Source organism: Zonotrichia leucophrys, chromosome 8 (assembly GCF_028769735.1).
Source record: "Zonotrichia leucophrys gambelii isolate GWCS_2022_RI chromosome 8, RI_Zleu_2.0, whole genome shotgun sequence".
Classification (NCBI taxonomy): domain Eukaryota; kingdom Metazoa; phylum Chordata; class Aves; order Passeriformes; family Passerellidae; genus Zonotrichia; species Zonotrichia leucophrys.
Window position 1 is genome coordinate 20,153,471 of NC_088178.1, and position 26,856 is coordinate 20,180,326.

Consider the following 26,856-nt stretch of genomic DNA (forward strand, 5'->3'; position numbering starts at 1 on the left):
CAGGCCCTGCTGAAGAAATCTTAAGTGAAAGCTTACATGAAATGGTAACTTGGGGTTTGCCTCAAGTGTAGGGACTGTGTGACCATTACATGCTGGGGCATGGCAGAGCAGGTCCTGGAGGATTTTTCACAGTGGTGAAGTAAAAACAGGAGGAGAGGAGGAAAGGAGGAAAAACAGGAAAGCTGGTTGAAATGCTGCTGCCAAACATCATCTCTGTAGAGAGGGCAGAAGGCAGGGTGGTATCTCACTTTGTAAGAGGAGCCATCAGTAGAGCTGTCCCCCACAGACACATCCAGGCTGTTCCTCGGGGCCCTTGCAGGCAGGGTGCTGCTCTGGCCCTTCAGCCCTGCTGTCACTGTGCCAGCTTTAAAGGCAAAGTGGAAACCAGTGCATAGTCCTGCCGTGGTATGGGACCAAGCTTGGGCAGGGAAACTCACCTTTTGTAATGTGTACATCTTGAAGGAGGGGAAGCATCATGGGGTGCTGTCCTGTGTGGCAGAGAGCACAGCATGAAATTGGGTCCCCTGCCGTGTGGGTGAGGGACAGAGAGCAAAGCATGGGTGTGCTGTAAGCTGAGGTCACAGTCTGTCACTGGGGTAGCTGTGTGCCCCACTGCAGCATGAACAATGTACACCTGTCCTAGGGTAGGATTATAACCAATGCTCAAATGTTATTGTTCCGTACATCCCCTCAAATCATTAAGGCTTACATCTCTCTTCTGTGATTGTTTCTGGGCAAGGCAGACCTTTTTTTTCATACAGAGAAGATTAAAACCTATGTTGCCATTTTGAAAACATAGATGATGATTTCTTCGTCATCTGAAATGTGCTGTTTTCAAGTATAACAGCTTGGCTTGGAGGAGGCAGCAGAGGATCCCACCTGCAGCATGTCTGCACACTTGCACGCAGTCTTTACCAAACGCTGACTCCATCTGTCATGATAGAGTAAAAATAATTCCACAACACTCTATGCTCTGCAGTCTCACTAATATAGAGTCATGCTTAGTAATAAATCAAATGCTTAGGTGTCATGTTTCATCCCATGCAATTAAACTTCATAAAACCTCTGAAAAATGTATTTTCACATAATAGCAGTTCACTGTGAGAACCTCTAGTGTGTGTTTGTCATGGTCAATTCAAAAATTCATGTGATGCACTGAATGTGACAGTGATGAGAGGATTGTCATTTCAGTATTCATGCAGCTTCATGATTATTTAACGAAGTTCCAGGTTAGCTGTATGGAAAATGCCAATCTAACCTATTCTGTGTGTGAAATGAACATACAATTGGGCCCATGTCAGGTCAGTTGGAGTCACCAAACACTCACTTTCTTTTTTTCTGTGGAGCAGCATATATTGACATTTACAGTATTGGGCTGCAGTGCCTAAACCCTTCCTTAAGCTTCCTGGGTCATGTTTGGAGTGTTACTTAACCTCATCTCATTCCTTGGAATGCTGGCTGTTTAAAAAACACCCAATGTAATTCCTGCCAATAGAGAGGTTTTTTGCATGCTTCACTGTCTTACAGAGGATCTTTGTGATTTTTGACATTTCTTTGATGAAGCACTAAGTAGTATAAGTTTGAGGTCATTAGGGAAAACAAAAAATAAAATTTGCATGCAATTCCTGGTTGTTTTCATAGCTGGTGAATAAGCTCTGACATCAGGATGTAGTTGTGATTCAGTCAAGTAAAAGGTCATCAGCAGATCAAAATGAGAGCTAAATACATTGACAAAAGTAACTACCATGGGTCATTTTTTTTATTTCTTCTGTGAGCTTTACTTCAGGAAAGTATTATAATAGTCTCTAATATGTAACATTTCTACAGTGAACAGGAGCACTCTTATTAGTGCTGTAAAAACTGGCTTGCTGCTGAAATGTTCTGTGGTAGGGAGAACCCCAACAGTGTGGTGTTCTTAACAAAATAGAAACACAATGAAAGCACTTGAAGGACTTTCCTGGCTATTATTTTTGTATAACAATAGAAAAAAAATTAATGTTTTACGGTAGCCTGTGGAGTTACTACTGATATTCTGTAAATAAAATATTTTGACACCATTGTGATGTGGAGTGTCAAAGCTGTCTGCCTCACATGGGCACTGTGTAATTACCCATCCTAATCACAATTATGTAATCTAGTGTGTTGTTACAAGATTAGGGTATCTATTTATGTAGCTGAATCCCTGAAATATTCAAAGCACCGAAAATTACTGTGGGGAAATGAAGGAAACATAAACATTTGAAAATTCCATTTAGGAAGGGCCATTAGGGTTAGACGACACGCTGCCAAAATCAAGGGTGTGTGCAGTCAGAGGGGAGACAGCACAAAGCAGCGCCGCGCCGGTGCCAGCCTTGCTCTGTGCCAGCCACAAGGCTCCTGCCTTGCAGGGAGCTCTGCAGTCATCCTGGCTCTGCCTTTCCAGCCACCCAGAACCCGTCATGCTCACAGGGCTCCAGTGGTTCTGCCCTGTGACTGCCCTGGAGTTGATCATCTCAGGGGAAGAAGCCCCAGCTTAGTCTTTGCCACTGCCAAGGAGTGGCTCTGGCCAGCTGCAGTGTGAAGGCTTGGAGGTTGCTCCTTTCTCTCTAATTGTCTGCCTCATCAAGGGAAGCTGTTCACTTCAGGTCAAATCTTGGTGCCATTTTCAAATTAAAGTTCATCGTTGAAGGCTCTGGTCTGAGGTTTGTTCTGTGACAGTTTTTCAGTTAGAAGTGCAGTGACTTATTCTCCTGCTGCTTCTCTTGCTAGGTAGGCAGTGAATAGATTACCCAGGGTTCAGCCCTTCTGCTGGGAACAGAGGCTTCTTGCTCAAAGGGAGACTGGTCATTGTATGCCTCGACCCAGCCCATCATGTCAGGCTATTTCACTGAGTACAGAGGAGGCACATAGAGAGAATTCAACAAGGAAAAGTGTTTTGTGCTTTAGGGAGACAGCCCTATAGCAGGCTGGGAGAAGAAGCAAAAGAATTATTCACAGTGCTTATAGCTCTAAGGGTCTCAGAAGAATAGAAGTCTTAGACTGGAGGCTTTCATCGTGAATGTGGATTTGAGAACAAGACCAGGTTTTTGACCTAACTTAAGCACTGCACACAGGAAAGATACCCTTGCAGAAGTGGTTAATGCAAGCAGAGGGGATGATTAAATGAGTTAGACCTTGTAAAAGGATCCATTTATCGTGGCTGTGTACTGGGGGAGCTGCCATCCTTAGGAGGCTGGCAGGGGGATTTGCAGAGCCTTGTTTTGTAGGTCATGGCTTTCAATTTGTCTTAACTTGCTGCTGATTAAAAGTTAACAGTGAATCTCCTTGTATGAGCTGTCTGAAATGAACTTGTTACCTCAGTATTGCTCCAGCAGGTTCAGCCTTCTGCAGTGTAGGAGTTGCCATCACAGTGGCCATCTCCCCAGCAGACTCAGCAGACAGCTCGAGGCACAAAACCCTGTTTGTCTCTCTGGGCTTGGGTCCCCAGAGACACTAAGGGTGTCCATGGCTCCACAAGAGATATTTCAGGTGACTGTAGAAAATTACTTTCTTTCACAGGGCTCCAGGTCTGTCCAAAGGGACTGTGGTGCATCCTCTTTTACAAACCATTGAGCTCTGTTGAAAAGTAGTGCCATGGGAGAAACATGAAGGTGGTGGGGAGGGATTCCTGGAGTGCAGAGACAGTGCACAGGTCACACTGTATGACACGCCTTTTTTTGGTGTATTTTCTAGCATTTTTTATATCTGGTCCCCAGCACCAGCCCCTTGTGAGATGCCCTGACAAGGAGCATATTCCCCATGGAGGGGAGTGGGGGGCTAGCAACTTCTCCCGAAGTCATCACTGTTTCATCATCAATGCCAGAGCCTGTACATCCAGAGCAAAAAGTGGTCCCTTGGAAACCCAAGAGAGGCAGCCAACAAGAATATTGGCAATAGCAGATCCCTTGTCCAGAGCTCTTTTGTTCTTTTATGCTCTATGTGCAGTTTTTTTTTTAATGCACCCAGTATTTCACCTCTAAACCAAATACAGTTATTCATTAATACCAGTCAAGACTTGCCGTGGAGTTTTCAAATGAGGCAATTGTGCTGAGTCAGATGGATGACACATCCTCCTTCTCATGTTACATTGCCTAAAATAGAGATCTTCTTAGAAGCAGAATTCGAGTGAATCTTGTCTCATACTTGCACAGGGATGCCAGAAAACTCCTTCTCAGGCCACAAAATGATTTCACCGCAGATTCAAACATCTCCTGTTTTAATAATATATCTTACATGAGTGACTTATTTCAGGTGTTGAAAGGGTAGATAACAATGGTTTAGAGGAAGACTTTCCCAAAGGCTCCAATAGCTGCTTGGTACTTATCTCCCCAGTAGATTTTAATGGGAATTAAGCACCTACAAGTCATTTTTTTGCCTTAGAAAATCTTTCCTGCAGGCTATAGAAGAAGATTGGTAGCATTAAAAATGATGACATTTATCCAAGAAATGGCAAAAGGGAGCACAATAACCCTGCACTTCACAGGTGCTTTTCATCAAAAAAGAAACCCCGCATCTTCACAAATCCAAGATACAAATGTTGCTGTATGCTGACGTTTGACCAATTCGGTGAATTCTTTAAGACCTTGTATCAATGCTGCGTGCCAGCTAAAGGCACAAAGTGAGGTGTGTGTGCTGCCTCATTTCTCACTGCAGTGTATTTTGACAGTGAAGTCAGAGCTGTGATCCGAGCAAGCAGGATGAAAATACAGTACAGTCTGAAACATTTTAAAATCCCAAGGAAAGTATAAGTGGTGTGTAGGTTATCAGCACAGAAGATTCTGATGCCTCCTCCTCCCATTAGACTCTGGGTGGGTTAGTGGTTAATTATAACCTGCCACTTGGGTTTTCCTCATGCAACTAGCAATGATTTCCCTATTCCTAGATTAATTAAAATGTTAAATAAGATCTGTCCCTAACACCAGTCTCAGGGATAGCATGTTATCATTTATCTTTGCCCTTTAGTTATGGACATTTAGTAAGTTTTCAGCCATCTCCACCAGGATTTAATCCCAGTCAGCTGCAGGTTTTGGAATGGTTTTAAAGAAGTGCTATAGCACCCTTTTATTCTGTTGACTGTGTAATCCAGCCAGAAGGAAAAGCTTGCTTTACTCTTTCTCACCTGCTGTTTTTGTATCCCAAATGAGTCCTGCATTCCTGCTAGCTCTTCAATATAAGCAGTTTTGTCATTCATATTTGTTGTTACAGTGTTGTCATTACAGGGCGGTGATTCCTGGATCACACTTTTTTCTTCTTCTTGCAGTGGGTTCTTTTGCTTTTTGGATTCTCAGATGACTTACCTCTCGACATATTTTAGAATAATTTCAATTAATACAGTAAATTTGTTAGCTAATTCCCATAACACGTTGGCATTAAAACTGAGTTTTCTTTCCTATGCTTTTTTTTAAGTGCTGAGCAGCTCAAGCACTTGAATCCTAAATGAAGCTCTGTTCTCCCTTTTTTACCAGATCTATTTTCTGTTACTTAGTTCAGCTATCTTCTCATTTCCCACAACTTTCATGGCAACACTAAGTCATTCTGGATTTTCCACTTTCTTGATTTGTCTGTGCTGCTTTTTCTTGTTTTGATCCTGTGTTGTTTCTGTCATGCTTGGGGTTTTTTTTAACTGCTTGTTTTGTGGTGGAACCACGCTGCCCTCCCCGTTCCCACAGACCAGGCTGACTGAGTTGGTGGGAGAATCTGTCTACAGAGAGCATATGTAAAACAAATTTAGTTATTAATAAATGACTGTATGACAGTTACTATTTCTGTACCGCTTCCTTTTGGAAGAGCTGCATGTCAAAATCTGCACATTACCAGAACTCTCTCTAATTTCACTTTTCTTGTGACTCAATGGCAATAGCATGTACTCTTTTATTTGGCCGTCACAGGGGAATGGTAATAGATTTTCCTTGAAACCATTTTCCCTCATCATTTCCCGTTACAGCAGGATACTTGGGCTTATAAGGATTTGCTCATACCCTTCTGCTGAAACAGTTTTTGTACTGCAGAAATGATGTAGCAGAGTTACATTTGCCTTGAAACTGTCTGAAGATTTTCATACTGTTTTTTTTTTAAGTCTAAATTCCATTTTAAAAAATAACAAAGGAAAACCTGGGAGGAGGCAGAGGAAGGTGGTTTATTTCCTGTGATCCCAAATGGACATTCCTCTGTTGTCTCACACACCAATATGTTGGATGTTCTAAAACCTTTTCAGTTGAAATGCAGGGGGAATATGAACACACATTAAAGCTGGTTTCCCCTGAGAACTGTAGCAATCATGTACTGGTTGTTTTGAAAATGGAGGATTGCAGTAAAAACTAATTCCACCCTGTGATGCCTTAGCAGTGCTTTGAGATTCTGCTAGTGTAAGAAATGATAGGCTGGTGAGATTTAAGAGCAGAAAGATGCAAGCACCTAGGAATACAAATAAAACTGACTTCACCTTAATAATTGTGATCAAAAATATATCCTGGCATTGATAACGAAAGCAAAAGAGCAGCTGACAGAAGTCAGCTGGAAGGCACAAGGATTACCTGGTGACATTCTGATCTGTACAATTATGTGGATGCTATTAACATTTAAATAGTTTAAAAATCAGCTCGCTGAAATACGGAATTGTGTGCTTGAACTGAAAAAATGCTGTCATTCTACCTGACTCAGTGATAATTGCCTAGTAAGTGCTAAACATAGTGAAATTGCAGCAGAGGCTCAGAAATGCAGTGTAGGAACCAGGGATGGGAATGAAAGCAGCATTCATCTTAAAACAAATTCAAAATAGCACTGAGTTTAAAGGAAAAAGAAAGAGAAAAAAAAGCAAAACAAAAACCACCAAACCAGAAAACAAGCTTTTAAAATGCCAAGTTTGATGCAACCAAAAAAGAAAATAAGTGGTGGTGGATTTCAACTGAAGGAATCAAGAATAAAGTCTTCACTTGTGAGTATATAGCTGTTTTCTCACTGTCACACACTCATGTGTGTGCATGTGTCTGCTCATATGCATGCTGGACCAAAGGGTCTTCCTGCCTCCCCTCATTTTCTCACCCAAAGTCTGTGCAGATGCTTGAGTTTGCCTGTGTGAAAGCAAATTTGCTGCATAAATCTCAGTTCTGTTTGGCAACAAGTCCCTGCTGTTGTTAGCACATCTGAAGCTGATCTGCCTCGCTGGGATGGTCCCTGGAGCTGGGCTGCCCTCTCTGTGCAGTCGAACACAGCCCTGCAGAGCTTGTCCCTTCCAGTGGCTTTGCGCGTGTGCTGAGCCTCCTCCGAGCACACAACGGCTCCTTTTCTCCAGATACCAACTGCAGGAGAGCTGGACACAGGTGTGGAGATTATTCAGAGGGTGTCACAGGAATACAGGAGATGGGACCCAGTGGTGGCCTCTCCAGATTAACTCATGGCCCAGTGACAGGGCACACTCCTGTGCTGCTGGGGTTTGGTGCAGCTCACAGGGCCAGGCAGGACACAGCAGAAGCGGCATTTGCACATTCAGCCTGACTGAGGAATTGCTGTAGGGATCCCAACAGGATAAAGAGCAGCACTTTTTTCTTCCTTAATAAGAAAGGAAGCATGTATGGGCAGCTGTGACTGTCTCTGTCAGCTTCAGTGCATGGTGCATTCCTCACACAGTTAATGCAGCAGCACCTGGGTGGAAATATGGTCGAAGTCACCCACAGGCTCAGCCAAAATAAGCTGAATCAAGAACCATCTTGCTGTCACCCCAGCAGCTGCCTCAGTGTGAGAACACCTTGGTAGGAAGAGAGACTGTCTGTCAGTGTGTGCTTGGAGATGTGTCTGGATTCAGAGTGCATCTCCCTAAATCCATTGGCTCTATTTAAGGCATTTTGCTTGAACATGCATGCCAGCTCTTCAGAGAAACTTGCTTTTTTACTGTCACATTTCTACAGAGTTCATCGTATTTGGAAGGGCGGGGGATGTTTGTTACTTCCATCTTTCACTCCAGATAGGGAAGAAGAAAGGTTTTGACTTCAGAATGAAAAGTTTGCTGGTAGTAGTCTCTCTGTTACCACCACTGCAGGCTCAGTGAAAAACAGAGTAAAACTGGGATATGACTTCAGTGATACAGCAATTCAGGATTTTGCATGTAATTCTATTAATGATGTATGAGGCAGAATAGATGCCAGCCTTCTCTCCTAGAGCTACATTTATTTTGCAAAACAATAGGATGGGAAGATGTTTAGCTTCATTTTTGTAAATATACTTAGCAGACATGACTGATTACACACAGGGAACAGAACAGTTATGTTAAAAAAATGATACAGTCATTTTTTCTGCCTATAGCCACATTTCAAAACCACAAAGGATTATTTGTAGATCACTGAGAAGTATTAAATGAGTTCATTGAATATTCTGTTAATATGCAGAAATGCAAAAACAAAAGATGCAAAGGTAAGAATTTCTTTGCATCTTTACTTTTTCATCAGAGAATACCACAGACAAACAAGACATTTAAAAAAAAATAATCACTTCTTGCAGGTTTGGGTAAGGGAGGAATTAGAACTATTCCAGAGGGATAGAAGAAAATTTAGATAAAATAGGACAATTTTCTTTTCCTTGCTTATAGCAATAGGCATTGACTGCTGTGAGCAGGCTGCCAGGACTGGGGAGCTCAGCTCCAATGCAGAGGCTCTCCTGTGAGAGTCACCTCAGCAGCAGGTCCTCAGGCCAGGAGATCCTTGATCCACATTCAGTGGATGTATTTCTGCTGTGGACAGTGCATCAACACTCTGCCAGTGCCAGTGGAGAAGCAAAGTGTGCTTTGGTACACTGCTTGGCACAGATGGGAAAATCCTGTGATCCTCACACGTGTGCTCTGTATTTCTGCATATCTGGAAAGGCTGAACTGTACCGCTGGTTTTGTCAAGAGATTTCATAGTGATTAATATTTGACCAGCTCTTAAAAGGTAATGGAAACTTGTTGTGGTATCTTCCCTATTCAACTCCTGCCACACACATCTGAATTTATTTTCTTCCTGATTGGCTTTAAAGGTGTGTAATCATGCGAGGCTTAGGCTGTTGACAGCACAATTTTAATTCTTAACAGCCAGCCAACAGGCAGTTCTCCTGCAGCAGGAGCAGAGTGCAGGTTCCCTCTGTCCCCTGGCTTTAATGGATGCTCTGCTATCTCAGTTCCATTAGTTGTCTCCCCTCTGGATGCAGCATTGCAATGTTAGCAGCTTTTCACATTCCTGCCATGCCCGTGTGCGGCGGGCAGCGAGCTGGCTGCATCCGTGTAAAGCTGGGGACACACCTGCACCACATGGTGTGGCTCAGTACACCAGTGCTCTGCTGGCTCCCAGGAAGGATCTTGTTCTGATCGTGTGGAGATAAGCAGGGGTTAATTTACCTTGCTTGGGAGCTACCCCAGTTCAGCAGCAGTGTACTTGAGCTGTCTGCCATGGCTTTAGGCCAGGGCTCAGCTTTGATAGACTTGGGCTGTGCTGCTCCAGTTCAAACAGGAGATGTTCTGCAGGGACAGATTTGGCCTCACTGGCGTTCATATGTGTAGCAGGAGGAATTTCCTGCTTTCTTGTGACAGTAAGCAGTCCATGGGTCACAGCTCAGCCAGGACAAGGAGTCCAGTGCTGACTCTGCTGTTGCAACTCAAGTGGAGCTGCCTGGTGCCCTGAAGATTCTTTTTGCTGTTTGCATTAGCTGCTATTTCTTTATTTTCTTCGCTTATTTTTCAACTGCAAAATACCAACATCTTTTTTTTTTTCTTTTTTTTTCCTTTTATAGCACCTTTAAGTGCTTCTAGCTCTTTGACTTTAGACATATATCTATCATCAGGCAGGCTGTTTTAGGTCTGCCTACATTTAGCCCAATGCATAAAGAGAAATATTACTGCTGTTCTCATTTTCAAATGTTCCTAAGAGGGAAAATGAAATTACTGCAGGTCATTTTGAAGCAGGAGCAGGGTTTGTAGTCTGAAGCAGTGTTTCAGTGTTACTGGGGGGAAGTGAACTGATGACAAAACCAACAGTGGGAAAGAGGCCTTTGCTGCTTTTAGCAGCACCCTGTGCATCCACCTGCACTGTCCCCAGCCTCTCCAGTGACTGGAGACACTGTGTTAATAAAGTGTTCTGGGCAGCCTCAGCTTTGTTTTGAAGGATCATCTTTGAGAAACGTTGATTATCAATATTTAAAAGGGCTCAGTGAGAAGTTCAAGCATATTACAGAGTGCAGCTAACAAGAGCCATGGTGGGAAACACAACAGCACTCTGGTCATGACACTGTTACAGCATCACAGTTAATGACCAAAATATTAAAGAACTTATTGAAGTTCAATCATCAATCAAGGTAAATTGATTTTTCTGGCAAAGAATGCAAATGTGTTTTTTTGATACTGTGTGAATACCAACAAACTACCCAGGCTTGGCTCAAGCTCATTTCTATGGTTATCAATTTATGAACAGCTGTGTGAGCCATGGTGAAAGGGAGAGGGGAGTAGTAATAATTACCATTCCATTTTACTAATTACTGGCTGAAGTTGTCACCATAATCCTGATTGCTAGATTTTTGCTCAGAGTGCTGCTTCCTCCTTTTTGCATGTTTTCTCCATTATTGTCTCTGTTGAACCTGAGGCTAATTTCAACAGAAGAAGCTGAAGAGGGGATGAACAGTTTTAAGTCCTTCTGCAATCAGTGTTTCCTTCAGACACTTAATGTGTGTGAAAGCGAGACTAAGAGTCTGTCTTGGTCAAAGTTGCCATTATAATCAAGATATCAGTGGAGCAGAGGCTTGTTCCCCTGCTGTCAGGAGGTCATCAGTGCCTCTTCAGATCCTGCTCTGGTTCTCTTTAACCTTTCCCATGCAGTTTGCTCTGTTGGGCCCTGCACTCAAAGGTCTCACACAACTTTTCCTCTCCAGCAGATTTTTTACTGAGTTCTTTGGCTGTGCCAGTACAATCAGCCTTTTGCTTTGTTCACTGGAGTAGATTTTCCCTGTATCTGTGGTGTCCTGGGCACAGAGGTTACCTGACATCCCCATGCTCTGCTGTACACCTGGGGTGTTCCTCCTGTCTCTCTGAAACCCATAAGCACAAGGACAAAGCCTACTATTTCAGTATGATCCCTCCTTCTCCTCAGCTGTGTTACTGTCACGTGGGGTAAGTTTTGGGGGTTCATTATGTGTGTCAGGACAAGAGGAAAATCTTCAGAGGCTGCAGCCAGTTTCCAACAGTGTGACACACTGCAAGGTCATACTTGGGGGTTTCAGACATGCCCATGCTTGCATGTCCCCTGTAAGCAGCACTGCAGTAGTGGAGCTGAGCCAGTGGCATCCCCCAAGGTGCTTTGTTGGTTTCCCATGGGGGCAGCAGGGTCGGTCTGTCCTCTCACCTGAACCATTGCAGAGGCCTGGTGGGTGTTAATGATAAACACCGAGCTCCTCTCATGCTACTTACACAAATGTCACATTGTATCCCTGTAATGACAACCAAGAACAAGCCATTCCTCACCTTGCAAGGACGAGGAGCTGGCACCATGACCGTGGCTAGCCACTCCTGAAATCCTGCCAGGACTGATAATATAAAAATCAAAATTGTTGAAGAAAGAATTACATTTGTTATATTTCATAAAAAATACCCTCATTAAACATTTTCTCTGAAAGACCAAACTGTCAGAAATAGACCTGGGTTTATAATTGGTTTTTCCTGTGTGGACTGCTCTTCATCCCAGTCTTTGAATGAACCTTATTTGTATGTGAAGTGCATGTTGAGTATGTGTAGCAGCTGTAGAAGAAGAGGACAGAAGAGCTAAGTTGTTGCTGGGAAAGGAGGAAGCACAAATGAGAGTGAGAGGTCAGCCATTCTTCCTAGGAGTACAGATTGTATTTAGGAGATGGTTCTTGTCCTTTGTTACACTACCCAAAGTTAAAGTTACCCTAAGGACAAGTGCAGTAACAAATATTTCACATGCCCACCTTTATTTCTGACAATGAGGAATGCAGGCCCTGACTACAATATAGAGTATGTAAAAGGGCACAAAAAGGTAATCTGCAAATGAAAAAATATGCCATGCAACAAAAGACTTGAAGCTCTGTGTGCTACACTTAGCAGGAAGAGGAGCAAGAGGTGAAATATTTGTGGAGTACAAGTGCCTAAAGTGAGAAAAGGTGCTAGCTGCAAGGAATGGCTGTTTAATCCATCAGACAGAGCCAGAACAAGAATCAATAACTGTAAGCTGAAACTAGAGAAAGTGAAGCAGAAATAAGACTCAGATCTCCAACAGTGGGACTGATTTGCCACTGGAAGTATTGGCTTCTCTCTCCCTTGATGTTACCTGACTCTGAACACATTTCTGCAAAACCTTTCAGCCCAGTATATGTGGAAATAGAGCACAAGGTGAGTGTGAAGGGCTGCCACATGAAATTTGCCATGGCAGGTCAGGCAAGGTGACCAAATACTCTTTCCGGTCTTGTAATTTTTACCTGAAAATACAGCAAGTAATTTCTGGATTAACTGAGTTTTGTGCCTCTCGTTAGATCTTTTCCTTGGAAGCAGCAAAGAACTGATTTTCACTTGGGTTATTTTGAAGTGTCAATGAAATTAAATTTGTGCTTATCAGTAAGTAACGTCTGATGGGGTGGCGTGGAGAAAAACCAGAAAGCAGTCCTACAAATTAGCAGCAAATCGCCCTTTCCATCTTTGCGGGCACACTGCTTCAATCACAAGGTTAACTAGGTCCTCCCATCTTGCAATTTCATCTCTGCATCAGATGGCAGCTTAAATTCCTCAACAGTAAAAGTGCAGGTCCCTGCTCTGGGGTCCCAGAAGGATTTTAGCTGTGCTGAAGCCTCACACTGCTGGATCAGCGTGCCTTGAGTCTTAGCGGGATATCCAGAGGGGATGTTCCTGGTTTGGGTGAGAATGAGCCATGAAGCTGGCTCAGCAGTGATCCTGGGAGGCTGCTGTAAAACAGTGTGCAGTGCTGGTTTGGGACTTGCCAGTAAAGCCAGACTTCCCAGTAAAGGGAAGGGCTGGCTTTTGAGACTGTCAGAGATTGACCACTCACAACAAACCCCTATTCTCCTCCCGTTGACATGGAACATAACTGAAAACAGCTCGTTCAGGAAAGGAGAGCGGGGATAGATGGGATATGTGTATGCAGGGCTCACATGTCATCATTTTCCCAGAAAAGGAATCTTTCTCAAGGTTACCGGAGAGAAATTGGCAGCCCTGAGAGTGGGAAATGATGTAGCTGCAATACTGCAGCTGGTAGAAAATGCTGTCAAGTTTCTTCAACTGTCAGTTAGGAGGAAAAGAAAACATAGCACAGAGCTGCCAGCACATCTGGCATAAACTAAAGGTTTAACTAAAGGATCCATCCTCCAGCTTGCCTGGTTACACATTACCCTAGAAAAAACTCTGTGGAAAACCTGACAGGTAACAGATGGTGCAAGCAACCTAACTTTGCTCGTTGGCAAAGTCATGCTCCAGCTAGCAAAAGCATCGCTGCTCACCTGATCTAGGTGGCCTGTAGGAGCACTGCTGTGGGCTAAGCTATGCCTGTGCCAGCAGGGTTGTTCTCAGGTTATTTGACACTGGCTGCCTTGTTTGGTATGTCAGTAACCTCAGTTGTCAGGTATGGATTTTGATATGTCCCTTTTTCCTCTGGTAATGGCTTGTAACTACCATGTCACTGTTCCATTTTTAGGTTAAGAACACAAAGCTCACCCTTTCTCCTGCAGTCATTACTCACTATTGGGCTATTTCCATCAAATTATTGTATGTCTCCTATTACTTGTATCTAAAGCTAAGATAACACAGAAAGATGTTAGGGTCATTTTCATGCTTGGTGGAACCAAGACCCAGACCCCAGTGGTCCCATGATGTCAACTTGTGTTTCAGGTCAGTTGGCCGTGCTCAGACAGGAGCAATATCTGCTGCACTGAGCAGGAAACAGCTAGTTAAGAGTAAATGGAGCACTCAGAGATGGGAAGCAGAAATATTCCACCACTTATTATCACCATCTGCTTTTTTCCCATTGAGGCATGTGGCATACTTCACTTGAACCTAATGCCAGCTCTGCCCAGAGGGGTTTAGATGAAACATGAAATTCCTTTCTTCCGAATACTGTGTTTGTAAAGTTGCCTGACCATAAGTCTTTGTCCTTTCCCCCCAAGGTGACAACCAAAACAAAATTAAAAAAACAAGTTGTGGAGACTCTGTTACTTTCTACCTCTGTCTGCATTTCCATAATGACCTAATGCTTTCTGGTAATCAGATGTGGTGAGTGTAGTTTTAGAGGGGATGGCAATAGTTGCATTTGTGTTGAGACTTTGTACTTCATTGCTGGCATGGCAATCACCTTATCTGTGCAGTCATTGGGATGGTGGAGCTGTGAGTTACTTCAGCTTGGTGCCTAGTTAGGTTCTTTATCTCTAGAAAGATGTTTAAAGACTTACCAAACCAGTCCAGTCAATTGTGTTCCCATCCAGTCTGTTCCCACTGAGGAGAACGTGGGAAGCAAACTGTCAGCTGTGGCCATTTCCACCTTCTGAGCTGAAGAGCATCTTTGACACTCTTGTGGACTTTGGGGCTGTGGGGAGCCATCTGGCCCAGCCTGCACGTCCTTATGAGTTCTTCTTTCACTTGGTGCCTTGCCTACATCTTCCCTTCTCTCCCTCCTTCTCCCATGTAAAATGATGCAGTTCAGTGGCACATTTCCTCATTAGCACAAATTTCTGTGGTGGCTGAATTGTGTGCAGTGGTAAAATCTGGGCTATGGTTGTCAAAGCCAGGATGCTTAGAAAAGAATGGCTTTTTACAGAGCCATATGCAGCTCAAGCAAAATTTGAAAAAGAGAATCTGTCAGTAATGACAGCACACACTTAACTGACTTTTTTTTTTAATATATTTTAGAGAGCCATGCTTACAAGTATCTACTGTAACCACAGTCCCAGCTTCTTTATGAGCATGCACAGTGGGCAGTAGTTTTCCCTGGGCATTTGAGGATATGTTCCTTGGGGACAAGGCAGCAGCTTTGTTGTAGACACACAGCAGCAATGTGTGGAAGCTGAGTTAGGCAGTAGCACATCCTAAATTCCTGTTCATGCAGAGCTGCATTGCTCAGGACTGGCAGTCCTGCCCACTCTCTTTGGATGTGCAGGGGTTAATGAGCTCCATGTGCTGCTTCAGCACAGCAGCTTTCCCTCTCCTGCCCTGTGAACTCTTCAAGCTTTCTCTGTGTCCTCACTGCATTTTATAAACTCTCTCTGCCAGGGATGCTTTGGAGCACCTTCAGCTTTAAAAAAAGAATTGTCAGGAGTATTTTTAAATATAGACAGCCAGGCTCTTAGAAGTACTCAAATACAGATTGTTAAATGAAGAATTCAACTGGAATGCTTTGAGATAGTTTTCTAGGAAAGCTGGGAGAGTTTGCAGCCTTCTCTCTAACTCCAAGATGCATACTTATTTGACTTCAGAATCCCTTCAAAATTTCTGCTTAGTACCTTGTACTAAGTGATTCTTCCACTTGAAAACAGTGCAGGTAATTAGTCATAAATATGCATTCACTGGCCAGTCGCCATGGGTAGATACATACCACTGAAATACAATCTGGGAATTTTGAGATTGCTGTAGGTGCTTTAGAACATTCAAAATTAATGTCCTTAAATGAGTATCCCATGGGAGGTTATGGTAATACTGATGTCCTCTTAAAGCTCAGGATTGTTGAAAACACACATGAAATAATGGGTAATAAGAATTCATATAATCATCTCTGAAAAGTTAAACATGAATCAGCAAGAATTGATTGCTTTAAAAGACAGGAGTTTAATGATCCAAAGAGCAGCAATAGTAGTACTCTTCTGTTCCTCAGTATGTAGCCCTGCAGAAAGAATTACCGTGATGCCATATAACAAAAACGATAGAAAATCTAGTACAACTGTTTAAAACACCAATTTCAAGAGGTTTCTGATGATTATGAAAGGAATTGCACCAGGTTTCTGCTAGTGCAGTAAGTCCCTCTGTAGTACAATAAATAGAACTGTGTGAACTGTGAAGCATTAGGATTGCAGTTTCACAGAAAGAGGTGCATACCATGCCTCCTACTACATTATGTATTCCCCCCAGAGTGCTTCCTTCTTGATGAGTTTCAGGATTTCAGGTATGGAAAAGACAAGCTGTTACACTTGCAAAAAATCACTGCCTACAATCAGGTATCATTCCAAGAACTAAGTCTCAGTAATTAGGAGAGGGAGCAAAGCACTTGCTGTGTTGCTGTGGCACAAACTGGTACGAGGCAAATGGAAGCAGGACAGTGTGAGTTTGTATTGTGTGTGCATGGGACAGCTGCAGGTGGTGTCACAACTGAATGTGTCTGTTACAATGTGGTATCCCTCCTCTTCAAAGTGTTTTATGCTGGGCTTTTGGGGGTGTTGCCTTTGCTGGCTTGGAGGTTTGTACAGGCAATAGTTCCTGTGCAACCAGTAGTTGCAGATGCCAGTCCTTTGCAAAGACAGCCAGCTAGGGCAGATCCCTGCACTCTTCATTTGGTTTTAGTACCTGTGCACATTCCCAGCAAGGTCAAGATGGGGCCTTGTGCTCACTTGCAATAGGCTGGGCTTAGTCTTCGGCCACCAGTAGCATCCCATTACTGGGCTGTGAGGCTTCCTGCAGGGCTGGACACTGAGTTACCTCCAGCCACCGTTTGGGAGCTGCATAAAAGAGCTTGTTTAGGTGAGATGTCTATGAAAGAGGCATTCAATGTCCCATCTCCCTTTCTCCCTACAGGGTGGCTTAATTCAGAGACTGCCACCTGTGGAGAGGGGTATCATTCAGAGTGAAATTACAGACAGTCGACACCAACCCTGTCCTCATAAATCCCTAATAATTGTGACAAATGTCTGGAGCGCCGCAGGCTCGCAGTGCTCTGCCAGCAGCCTGTGAGGCAGTGGCACTGTGGCCCTGTCCCACAGCAGCCTGTGAGGCAGTGGCACTGTGGCCCTGTCGTAGGGCTGCCAGGACTCGCTGCTGTCACCCAGACTGGGCCTTTTCACTGTTTTCTGGCAGGCACAGAGGATCAGGTCTGGTGAGAGCAGCCCAAATGGCAGCAGTTGTTTCCTGCTGCCCGATTCATTCATATTGATTACAGACCCCAGTGGAAACCCACAGCTGAAATAGCAGAGTTTGCTGCTGGTTTCTCTGCATCAGCAGAATCGTGTGATTTTAGTAGCGTGAGATCAGAAGGGAGATTAGGTCATCTATCCCAATGCCTTCCCATCTCAGACAGTCACCAGCTAGTCCTGTGATACACACAGGCCTGTTGTTGTGCAGGAGCCTATCCCAGCAGAATGGAAGGCTCAGGGGAGCTGCTCATACCAAGGATCCTACAGAGCAAGGGGAGTGTTTGCAAGGGGTTCATGCCATCCCTGCTGCACTGGACTGCTTTGGTGGGGAAGCAGCCTTTCCTCTCCCTCAGGCTCCATCTGCTTTTTCTCCCCAGAGATCTGTTACTATTTCTGATTCCTCAGCTTTCTGTGCGTTTAATGGGATCATTTCTGATGCCACCCCAACCACTGCTCCCAGCAAAAACAGGAAACAAAGTATTGGGCACACTACAAATAAAATTCTTCCCTGGGCAAAGTAAGCAGTTGTTGGGAGCCCTGGGCTGCAGGAATTGATGAGAAGCCTCCAGCCCTCTCAGTGATTTGAGTGCTGCATTGGCTTCACAGCCCAGGTGGCACACTCTTGCCCAAGAGCCCAAATTTCTGCATGTGTGCACTAGGGATGCAGCTTCTCCAGCAGTGAAGGAACCGTTTATAATTTTTTTAATCTCCTCTGAAAAATCCCAAGCAGCAGTGAATCCATCATCCTTCCTGGTGATGACTCAGTTTTGACTCAGCTTTCTGAGAAGGATTTGATGCCTGTCCCCAGGGTATCATGTGGTTCTGGGGATGGAGGGCAGCAGCAGAGCCACACCAGTGCCTGGACAGCCATTGAGTCGGCACTGTCAAGTGCTGTGGCTGTGTGGTGGAAGGAGATGCAGTCTCTATGATACATTTTCTTTCATGCACTCATATTTGACTCTAATTTTAGCACCTGGTAAAATACAGACTAAAGGAACATGTGGGGTTTCATCCCAGTATATTGTTCCTCTCCTTTTAATGTTGCGTTGAACTGGTTTACTCAGGAATGTTTTTATTTCCGAATTAAGGATGTGAAAATCCTCTCATTTTAAGATTTGTTTTTTATAAAGATATTAAAATATCTATGGGGCTGCCACATTGAGATCATTTCCTCCAGAAAGAGTGGTATTTAAAGCTAATCTTGCTTCAGTTTGTAAATTGCTTATTATGTGTGGTGCTTAGGTCTTGGATCGCTTTTCTTGGCCAGGGTGCTAAGAGCTCTAGGGGAAGAAGAGGAGTGTGAAAGGTGCAGCTGCATTTAAAATTGAAGTGCTCATTTTGAAATATCTTCCTGTAGGGATGGGAATTTTTCTCCCCAAAACAAGTATTTGGTTTCAGGCTGACTGGAGACACATCCTTGAGGAAATAAAAGGAAAAAAAAAAGAACTGTCTGCAGATTCATTTTTCCATTACTTGGAAGTCATCTTGTATATAATTTAGATGGGTCTTAACGAGGCATAAAGTCACTTTGAGAAAATTGATGACTCTTCGTTTGCTTCTCTAAAATGAGGGCCTGGAGCCTTCCCTTTGTTCCTTTGGTAGGATCATCAGATCTGATTGCAGAAACCCGATGAAGCTCTTAATCCAAGCGCCAAGTAACCACAGCTCTGGCCTTCTCCTCTTTATTGATCTTGCGGCTGGGCCACATTTCTATTTCAGCCTGGTGTATACTCCATGTTTCCTTATCTCTAGTGAAATTCATCCCCGGCCTTTTTGGGTCTGTTAACTCTTTAGTCACCAAATGTTGTCTTGTAGGTTTCAGAGAGTCTGGGTGTACAGAGAGGACTCCTGCCATCTCCAGCGGTGAATGTGCACTCATGTGGATAGAGCAGGACACAAGACAACCAGGGAGTTGGGATCTGTGCTAATCACAATATATTCATAGCCTCCAGTTCCACCTCTTTTTATCTCTTTCTTTCCTACTGCAAAGCAGGGTGCTGGCAACTGTCCTTGTGGCCATATCGTGGTGAGTCCCTGGCACTTGCCATGTTCATGACTACAGTGGATTTGCCTCAGCAGCCTGGCAGGTAGGCGATCCCAAAGGATAGCCAGGGCCTCTGAGAGATGCTGCATGTTGTACATCCCCTGGCTCATGATTTGCAAGTTCAGGCTCACCAGAGAGATGCTGGAGGTGTGAATTTTTCATGGCTCTGTCCTCCCTGTGCCCCAGCCTGCCGTGAGCTGCAGTTTGCCAACTTGCTGCTTCGTAGCAGGAAAGGTCAGGAACCTCATAAACAAGGTGAGAAGCAGAGTGGGGCGGGCACAGCCACCCGGGCTGCTGATTCCTCCTGACATTAGAGTGCTAATGAATGTTCTGTCATGGTCCCGTGAATATTGCAGGAAGCTTTTGCCTCCTGCCTCCCCTGCCTTCGAGTTACCAAGGTTACCTGACGTGCCTTTCCTGGGAGAGAGGAGCGATAGCTGCAGGTTGGCTCTCGGGAGCATCCCGCCTGCACAGAGCGTGGGGAGTGTGGCCAGTGCAGCCTCGCCACCCTCCTGCTCCCTGTGGCTGCTGCCATTCCCCTTGCTCCCGCCCCATGCTGCCAAAGGAGTCATCAGTTTCATTTTATTTTAGAGTTTTTTGAGTAAGGATCATATTAATTTTGTTTTGCTTGCATAACCCGGACTGTTATCATCCGACTAATTACTCACATTTTCCTTCAGACAGCAAATGGGAGAGATAAAACTGCAGCAGGTTTATGTGATTTCTGCTTATCAAATTACTGTAATTATTTGAAGAATGGCTTAAAATTGTATGGAGTAATGAATTTAATTATGAGTTTGCAGCGATGCCTTGTGTTGCATGCAGCTTGCAAATGGGCAAGTTTACGAGGAGCTCTTCACAAAGCAGCGGCAGGCGGGATTGCAGCACGCTCCTGGGAAGAGCCTCCAGCACCTCCATACCAAGGGGGGGTGCGGCACGCCTTGCAGGCTGGCTTGACAAGCGGTGCTCATCATTCACCTGATCAGCTCGCTTAGTCCAATGCTAATACAAAGCAAGGCGAGACAAAGTGCCGGCAGCCACCTGGTTGTGGCATGCTGCAGCTGGCTGCCTGTGCTGATCTGCTCAGCCCCGGGGCGTGCGGGGACCGGCTCCTTTCCCGCACCTCCACACCCCTGTGCTCAGAAGATCAGCCTTAAGGGGAGCTGTCAGGGAAGGCAGCTCAGGCACTGCTGACAAACCTGTCCCGCCAGAGCCACAGCCTGTTGCAACCTGCTCCAAACATTCAGAGGAGAGTTTGCCACCTCTCCGCTCCATGCTAAGAGCAGCAGATTTTTTTCAGTACAGCTGGGAGTTGCACGGCAGCCTGCCTGACTCCTGTGAGCTGTGGAGAACATTGTCTGCTCCCAGGATGTCCCCAAACCCTGCTAGGCAATTAATCTTCCCCACCTGCTTGTAGTTTTCTTTACACCCCTGCTTAGTTCCAGGTGCTCTAGAAACGTGTGTACTGCACACCACCAAAGGGCTCCAGCCCCTCTGAGTTTGGCAGATGAGGACATGGAAGCTCTCCATCCCCATATCCACAGGGCCAGTCAAACAACTCCTCATTCCTTTGAGCTGCTTCCAGCCTCTTGTACACAGATGTGGAAACTTTGTGTTTCCTGTTAGTTGATGTAGTGACAGTATATGAGATTTCAGTTCCTTGGTCTGTTGACTAAAGTACAGCAATGAGATGATTGTAGGAATAGTGAGACCTACATTCAGACTGGACAATATTTTTAATGCTTTTTCACTACAAGCTGCTAGTATTTGATGAAGCTGGTGCTAAGTAACTGGATAAATAGCTGGAAAGGCTAGTCCAGAAAGGTGCAAATCCAGATGAAATACTGTCTTTCAGAGCAGGATGGTTTAAAAAGCAAGAATGTGTTCCTGAGAGACAGCCCAGCAAAAGCAGACCACACTGACATTTCCAACAAAACTATTGTGGAGATAGACATAGGCCAATAGAGTGAAGAGATTTAGGATAGATGCAGCTAGACAGTGGAACAGAAATGCAACCCCAGAGAATTGAAACTGGGTGTATAGGAAGTAGAAAAACTGCTTCAAATATCAGCTGAGATGTTTGTTGATTCATAAAGGATTATTATTTAATCTGGTACAACATGACTGTCATCATGTTCTGTGTGGCCTCAACCCTCATAACAGGGTTGATAGTTCCGGCCTAATTAGTTAAAATATCACATATGAAGGGCAAAAGAATAAGTGGCCATGGGACATCCAGTGTCTGAAACCTTTGCAAGGACAAAATGGTTTAGAGATAATGCTCATAAATAGTTCTTAGTCTGCAGCACGGTGATTACACTGTTAATTTTAGGAGGTTTTAAATGAAAATAAAGTTAGCTACCTTAAGAGGTTACCAAATTTTCTAAGCGCAAGCCTGCCCTAATTTGAGATGTAAGCAAAACAGGCCTCGCATGCAAAGACAAGAAGGCATTAGCAGTCAAAATCCTTGTCTTTCTTGACACGTGAATAAGGGAGTTTGTGTGCAGGATGGAGTTGTACATGATACTGTGTCTGTCTAAATGCAAGGTCAAAGCAGATTCTAAATGGTATCGACTTTTCAAAGAGCATGTCACAAGGCAAACCTGAATTCTGCATAATCCCTGCAGTTTTATGCAAATGAGGAAGAAGTACAACGAGGGCGCCAAAAAGAAATGTTGTTGAAGCCATAAACCAGGTGCAATTTTTGGCAGTCTTTCCACAAACCTGCTTAAGGCAGGAAGAAAGAAAAGCCCACTTTCATTTGGAAAACTCATAAAGATTTGTGCAGCGAGTGCTGCAATTGTGAATGTATTGGTGGTGGCCGTAAATGCGGGTGAGTGAGAGGAGCTTGCAGGGCGCAGGGCTTGGCTGGCTCTGGCTCCCAGCTGATCTCCAGCCATGGCAGCCCCTGGTTGTGTCCCCAAGGAGAGGAGAGTTGTTTTCTCCTCCCCATACTGATGTGAATTGTTTCCACACTTCAAGTGGAAGAGATTACTTGAAGAACCAGAGTGTGAGGTCTCTTTACCTTTAGTGTTTTTAGCCCTTTTAGCTACAAATGTTATTAAATATCATAAAATTGACCAGATTTCTTTAAGTTCAGCTACAGCATTTTTCCCAATTTGTGCTTAGATGAAAAAAGAAGACAGCAAAGGCTATCTATGAAAAAATGAGAAAATAAGAGTTATCTTGGATTCTTAAAAGAAGTTTGAAAACATGAAACAAAATTAGCAATAATATTTTGCCGACAAAGCTGCCTTCAGGAGGGATCTGTATCAGAACAAATAATGATGGCTAATGTTTTCTTCTCTCAGTCATTTTTAAAGGTCACTTCATGATCAAAATCTACTTGCTAATTTAATTTCTATTCTCAGTGTAAGTGTAAGATGATGCTGTTATTCTGTTTGCAGGTGGTTTGCAGGGGAGGATCAGTCCTTTGTGCTGGATGTGTCGTGATTTGGGTCCAAAGCTTGTGCCTGTGGCAGCTCAGCTTCCCAGGCTGGTAGGGCCCTATTTCCCAACCCAGGATTTCTCAGGTGTTTTAATCAGAGGGCTCTCTGACCTTTCTAGAAAAAAAAAAAAAAAAATTACACTATCCAGTGTAATGTTGCCTCATGGTACCAAATAAAAATTGTATTTTCATGTTCCTATTTATTTTTCTGGTTTTGCTTGCTGCTGTGTGGGCAGGCAAACTGTTGATTTGCCATTCTCTAGCAAACCAGGGTTGTTCATAAACCACAAGTTGAGGGGGAGCTTTCTTGCTCTCCCTGCCTCACATTACCTTAGAGATTTTCTCTCCCTAGCTCTTTCCATTATTTTAGGATGCATGTTTCTGTCACAAGGCATGGAATCAGTTATGTTGCTGAGCAGAGTTCAGCAAAAACGAGAGAAAGAGAGAAGCCTAGGAAATGAAATGTTTTGGAGAGTTGTATTAGCTTTGTGTCAAGGACTCAACAGACAATATGAAACTCGGGATTTTCAGCTCTCACATGGCGACATTCATGGCTTTTTGTGGGACATTTCCTTCCTGCTTTGTCACGGGGAATGCATGGGTTCTGTAGAGATCTGCCTCAGGTCTGCTGCTGGGGAGATGTGGTGAAAATCCCAACAGCTGCCTGTCTGTCTGCTGGAGAGCCCTGTCTGCATTGTGAAGCTTCAACAGCAGTTAGGTCAGATTGCATGGGTTTGTGGTTTCCCTGCCATTTCTGTCTCCTAGAGAAGCGCCTAAGATCTTCCTCCAGATGCTGAACCACGGGTCTGGTCACGAGGAACTGAGTGTTGTCTGGAGAAAACTGGGACTGTGTTGGTTTTCACTTGATAGGATGAGAATCTGCTTTATTTTCCCTCAGGCAGGTCATGGGTCTAAAACCCCTGTGTGAAAGGAAAGATGGTATTTTCCCAAGGAGTCTGAGCCCCCTGTGATCATCTCCACCATCAGAGACTCTTTGTGCAGGATGTCTCCTCCTGGCATTTTGTATTGTTGTTGGCTCAGTAAAAATGAGCAGCTGAGATTCAGCCTATTCCACTTCTGTCCTTGGAAAGGGTGTCCTCTTGTCCCAGGCAGGCTTGAGGTTGGCACTCCATCAGCTCTGAAAATCCCATCTGTGTCTCTAGGGCTGCAGTAGAGTTTGCCCTGCAGAGTTTCCTGCTGGTACTCTGAAAAGGGACACAGGGTGTTGTTTACTTGGTGCATGAAGGATGCCTAAGGCAGGAGTGCCAGCACTTCTCCTCTAGCTGAATTGTCCTGACACTTGTGGCCTATGCACTGTATAGTGAGCTGGGAAAATAAGGATTCACATTATTTTTGTCTGCAAGGAGATACCTTCCTCTGACATCCTGTAGGAAAGACTTACAGCGGCCTCTGCTCACAGAAAGTTTTCTTTTCTGTTAGTGGTTGCAGCTGGGAAAGCCATGCCTCATCTCTTGCTTGTAATTACATCAGTAGAGTGTCTTGGGAGAAGGTTAAATAGTCTTTTGTATATCAAATAAAGCCAGTGAACTTCACTGAAATCATTTAATGAAAACAGTCCTGATTATCTGTATATACTGCTGTGTGGTATTTTAAAAGAAGATCTTAAAGGGAAACATGGAATTGTTTAAGGCCCCTAAAGAATATAGTGCAGAGGGTATGCATCAAATGCCTTTATAATCTAGGATCTGAAGTAGGCTTTGAATCCAATTGTGTTTTTTGCTGTTGTAAAACATGAGAGATTTTGATACAGTAACTCAGATTTGATACAGAATTCTCTTATTAACTGTTCTTCATGCACATCAGATTTTAGAGACTGAGCTAAAGGGCTCTGCACATCAAGGATGGAACTGACTCAAGGACAGAGCTATTAAGGTGTGTAATAATCAAGAGAGGAGAATTAATTGTCTTTAATTTGGCATAAATCCCAGGGACCATAACTTAGGTTATTAGGAATTCAGGGCCTATTTCCAATTAGTTCTACCCAAGCATGCTCACACATCCAGCTTGGGGAGTGTAATCTGTGAGAGTGTTAGCACAGCACTGGCTGACATGCTAATAAAGGACAGCACTGCCTGACCCCTGCCTGTGTGGTCACTGCCAGCCCGTGTTTGCCCAGCAGTAAATCAAACTGTGCCATTGCTTTATCATTTCTGACACCTTGCAGTGAGCAGCTCAGTGTGTGTCAGCTGCTTGGGCAGTCTGTGCAGACAGAATCACCTGGGCCGTGCTGGAGCAGGTCAGAGAGGCAGCTGTGCCTTTTACACGCTGTTTTAGTCTTGGAGCTTCCTCCTAAGACATCTGCTCCAGCACAGCCCGGGTGTCTGCCCTTTAGGTGTATGAAATGTAAATAGTGCAATTGTTATCTGTACCAGAAAATCTGGTCTAACCTGAGCTGGGTTAAAGAAAGATGTGGCAATGCTTTCCTGAGTTGGCAGCAGCAGCAGAAGCATGCACTGCGACTGCGTGGCTGCAGATGCAACACCTCCATGCTGAAAACGTGGGAAAGTGTGAGGGACTGCTCAGCCATGGGCAGCCAGTCACCCCTGCACACACCTGAGAGTGGGCACAGGTGCCGTGTCCTGCCACACAACAGGACTGGCTGCTTCATACCCACCAGGAAATGGAAAAAAAACTACAGTAATATCACCCTTATTGTAAAGCTCTGTGTAAACATCTGAGGGTTTTAAGGAAATGTGGGCCTGGAGAGGTCTTGCAAGCTAGGCTGTGTGTGGCTTCCATCAAAACACCGAAAAAGGGCTGGCAGGAACAGTGGTGGCCAGTGTGTATGTGAGGGGCAGAAGGAAAGATGGTTCAGAGCAAGGGAGGCAAACCAATTCATGCACTCAATTCCCCCTGTAATCATTTTCTGAGACCTGCAACCCCATGGAACTTTAGCTCATGTCTGTCAAATGCTGCCTGCCAATCATTCAGAAATGAAACCATACTCAGATAAGGCAGGAGCACAGTGTCCCCTTATAGCTGTTCTCAGTTTTGTTTATCCTGAACCTTGACTTTATTGCATGAGTAGATCCTGAGAAGTCCACAGTGGTTACCTCCTCCCTCTGTGATTTCCCAAATCAAAAAGAATAAGAATTAAGGAAACCTCAATAGCTACTGTGAACAGTGCTCCTTCCAACCACTAATGTATGGAGCTAGTGCAGGAATCTTCCTAAAAAAAGCTGGAATGACAATGCAGTTGCAAAATAGCAGGTTGTCTTTAAGATTTCAAGGCAAACAATCCTTCCATTTTCAAGAGAGGAAAAACCTTTTTAAAGCTTCTCTTAATTTAATTTTCCAGCACAGTGAAGCTGAAGCTTGCCAAATCCAGGTATCTGTGTAGCTTTCTTGGTTTTATTTTGCAGATGTAACATTTTGGGGGAAAAGGCAGGGACCATTTTTAAAGAAAATGCAACCTTCCACATGACAAGTCAGAGTTACATGCCACTAAACTGTGCAGCCCTCCTCACTTGGCAGGGAAAAGCAGGGGAAACCTACAATTTCTGTGGTAGTCATTTGATAAATTGAACCTTTGACTACCAGCAAATATGTCTTAAGTTAGGGAATGCATTTTCCCTGATCAGGAAAGGAATTTCAGCTGATTTCCTGCATTTGGTTATATTAAGATGAGTACCACAGGAGCCAAGAGGTGCCTTTTTTTTTTTAATCCACTTGGTCTTGATGTGATTTCACTGTCAGCTTTCCATTTATCTGTTGTGTGCTCTTTAATTCATGAAGGCCTGCACTGGGGACTTGTTTAAAACCTTGGCTGAAATTGTCAGCCACTCCTTTTATTGCACATCTTTCTGAAAAGATGGGTGTTGTGGCAAAGCAGTAAATAGGATATTGAGCCTCTGCAACACTTGCTATCTGTAAAAAGAAGAGTATGTCCTCTGTTAAACTCTGAGTAATTACATCACCCCAGCATTAAAAAACCATCCCTTGTCTGGCAACAGTGTCTTACTTGTGTTTGCATGTAGCCATTGGTTTACTGTGGGCCTTTCTGCATCCTCCTGTCTCTAAAGCTGTTAGGGTAACCAGAGTCTCCAGCTAAAGTGATGTTGGAGGCAGCACAATTAATGGATTTTCTAGAAAGTGATGGTTTATCATAAGACATAAAACATAATAAGAGGATATTTATGTCTTTGGCTCTGGTCAAGGCTTTCTGTCTTTTACCTTGTATAAAAAGTCAGTGCCCCACCAAGTAAATAAAGTTATTTACTCAAGATATTTCTGTGAT

General features: G+C 44.1%; 1 protein-coding gene across 18 annotated transcripts in view; it reads left to right on the forward strand.

Annotated features, from left to right (window-relative positions):
- PTPRF (protein tyrosine phosphatase receptor type F) overlaps positions 1 to 26,856 on the forward strand; it is a 374,388-nt gene that overhangs the window by 230,674 nt on the left and 116,858 nt on the right. Inside the window, exon 1 of one of the 18 annotated variants that reach the window (XM_064719983.1) lies at positions 6,786 to 6,952. The exons of the other annotated variants lie outside the window; for them this stretch is intronic. The gene's annotated coding sequence lies outside the window, so the exon portion shown is untranslated. Of the gene's footprint in view, positions 1 to 6,785; positions 6,953 to 26,856 lie in introns of those variants that run through there. 18 annotated transcript variants of the gene reach the window in all.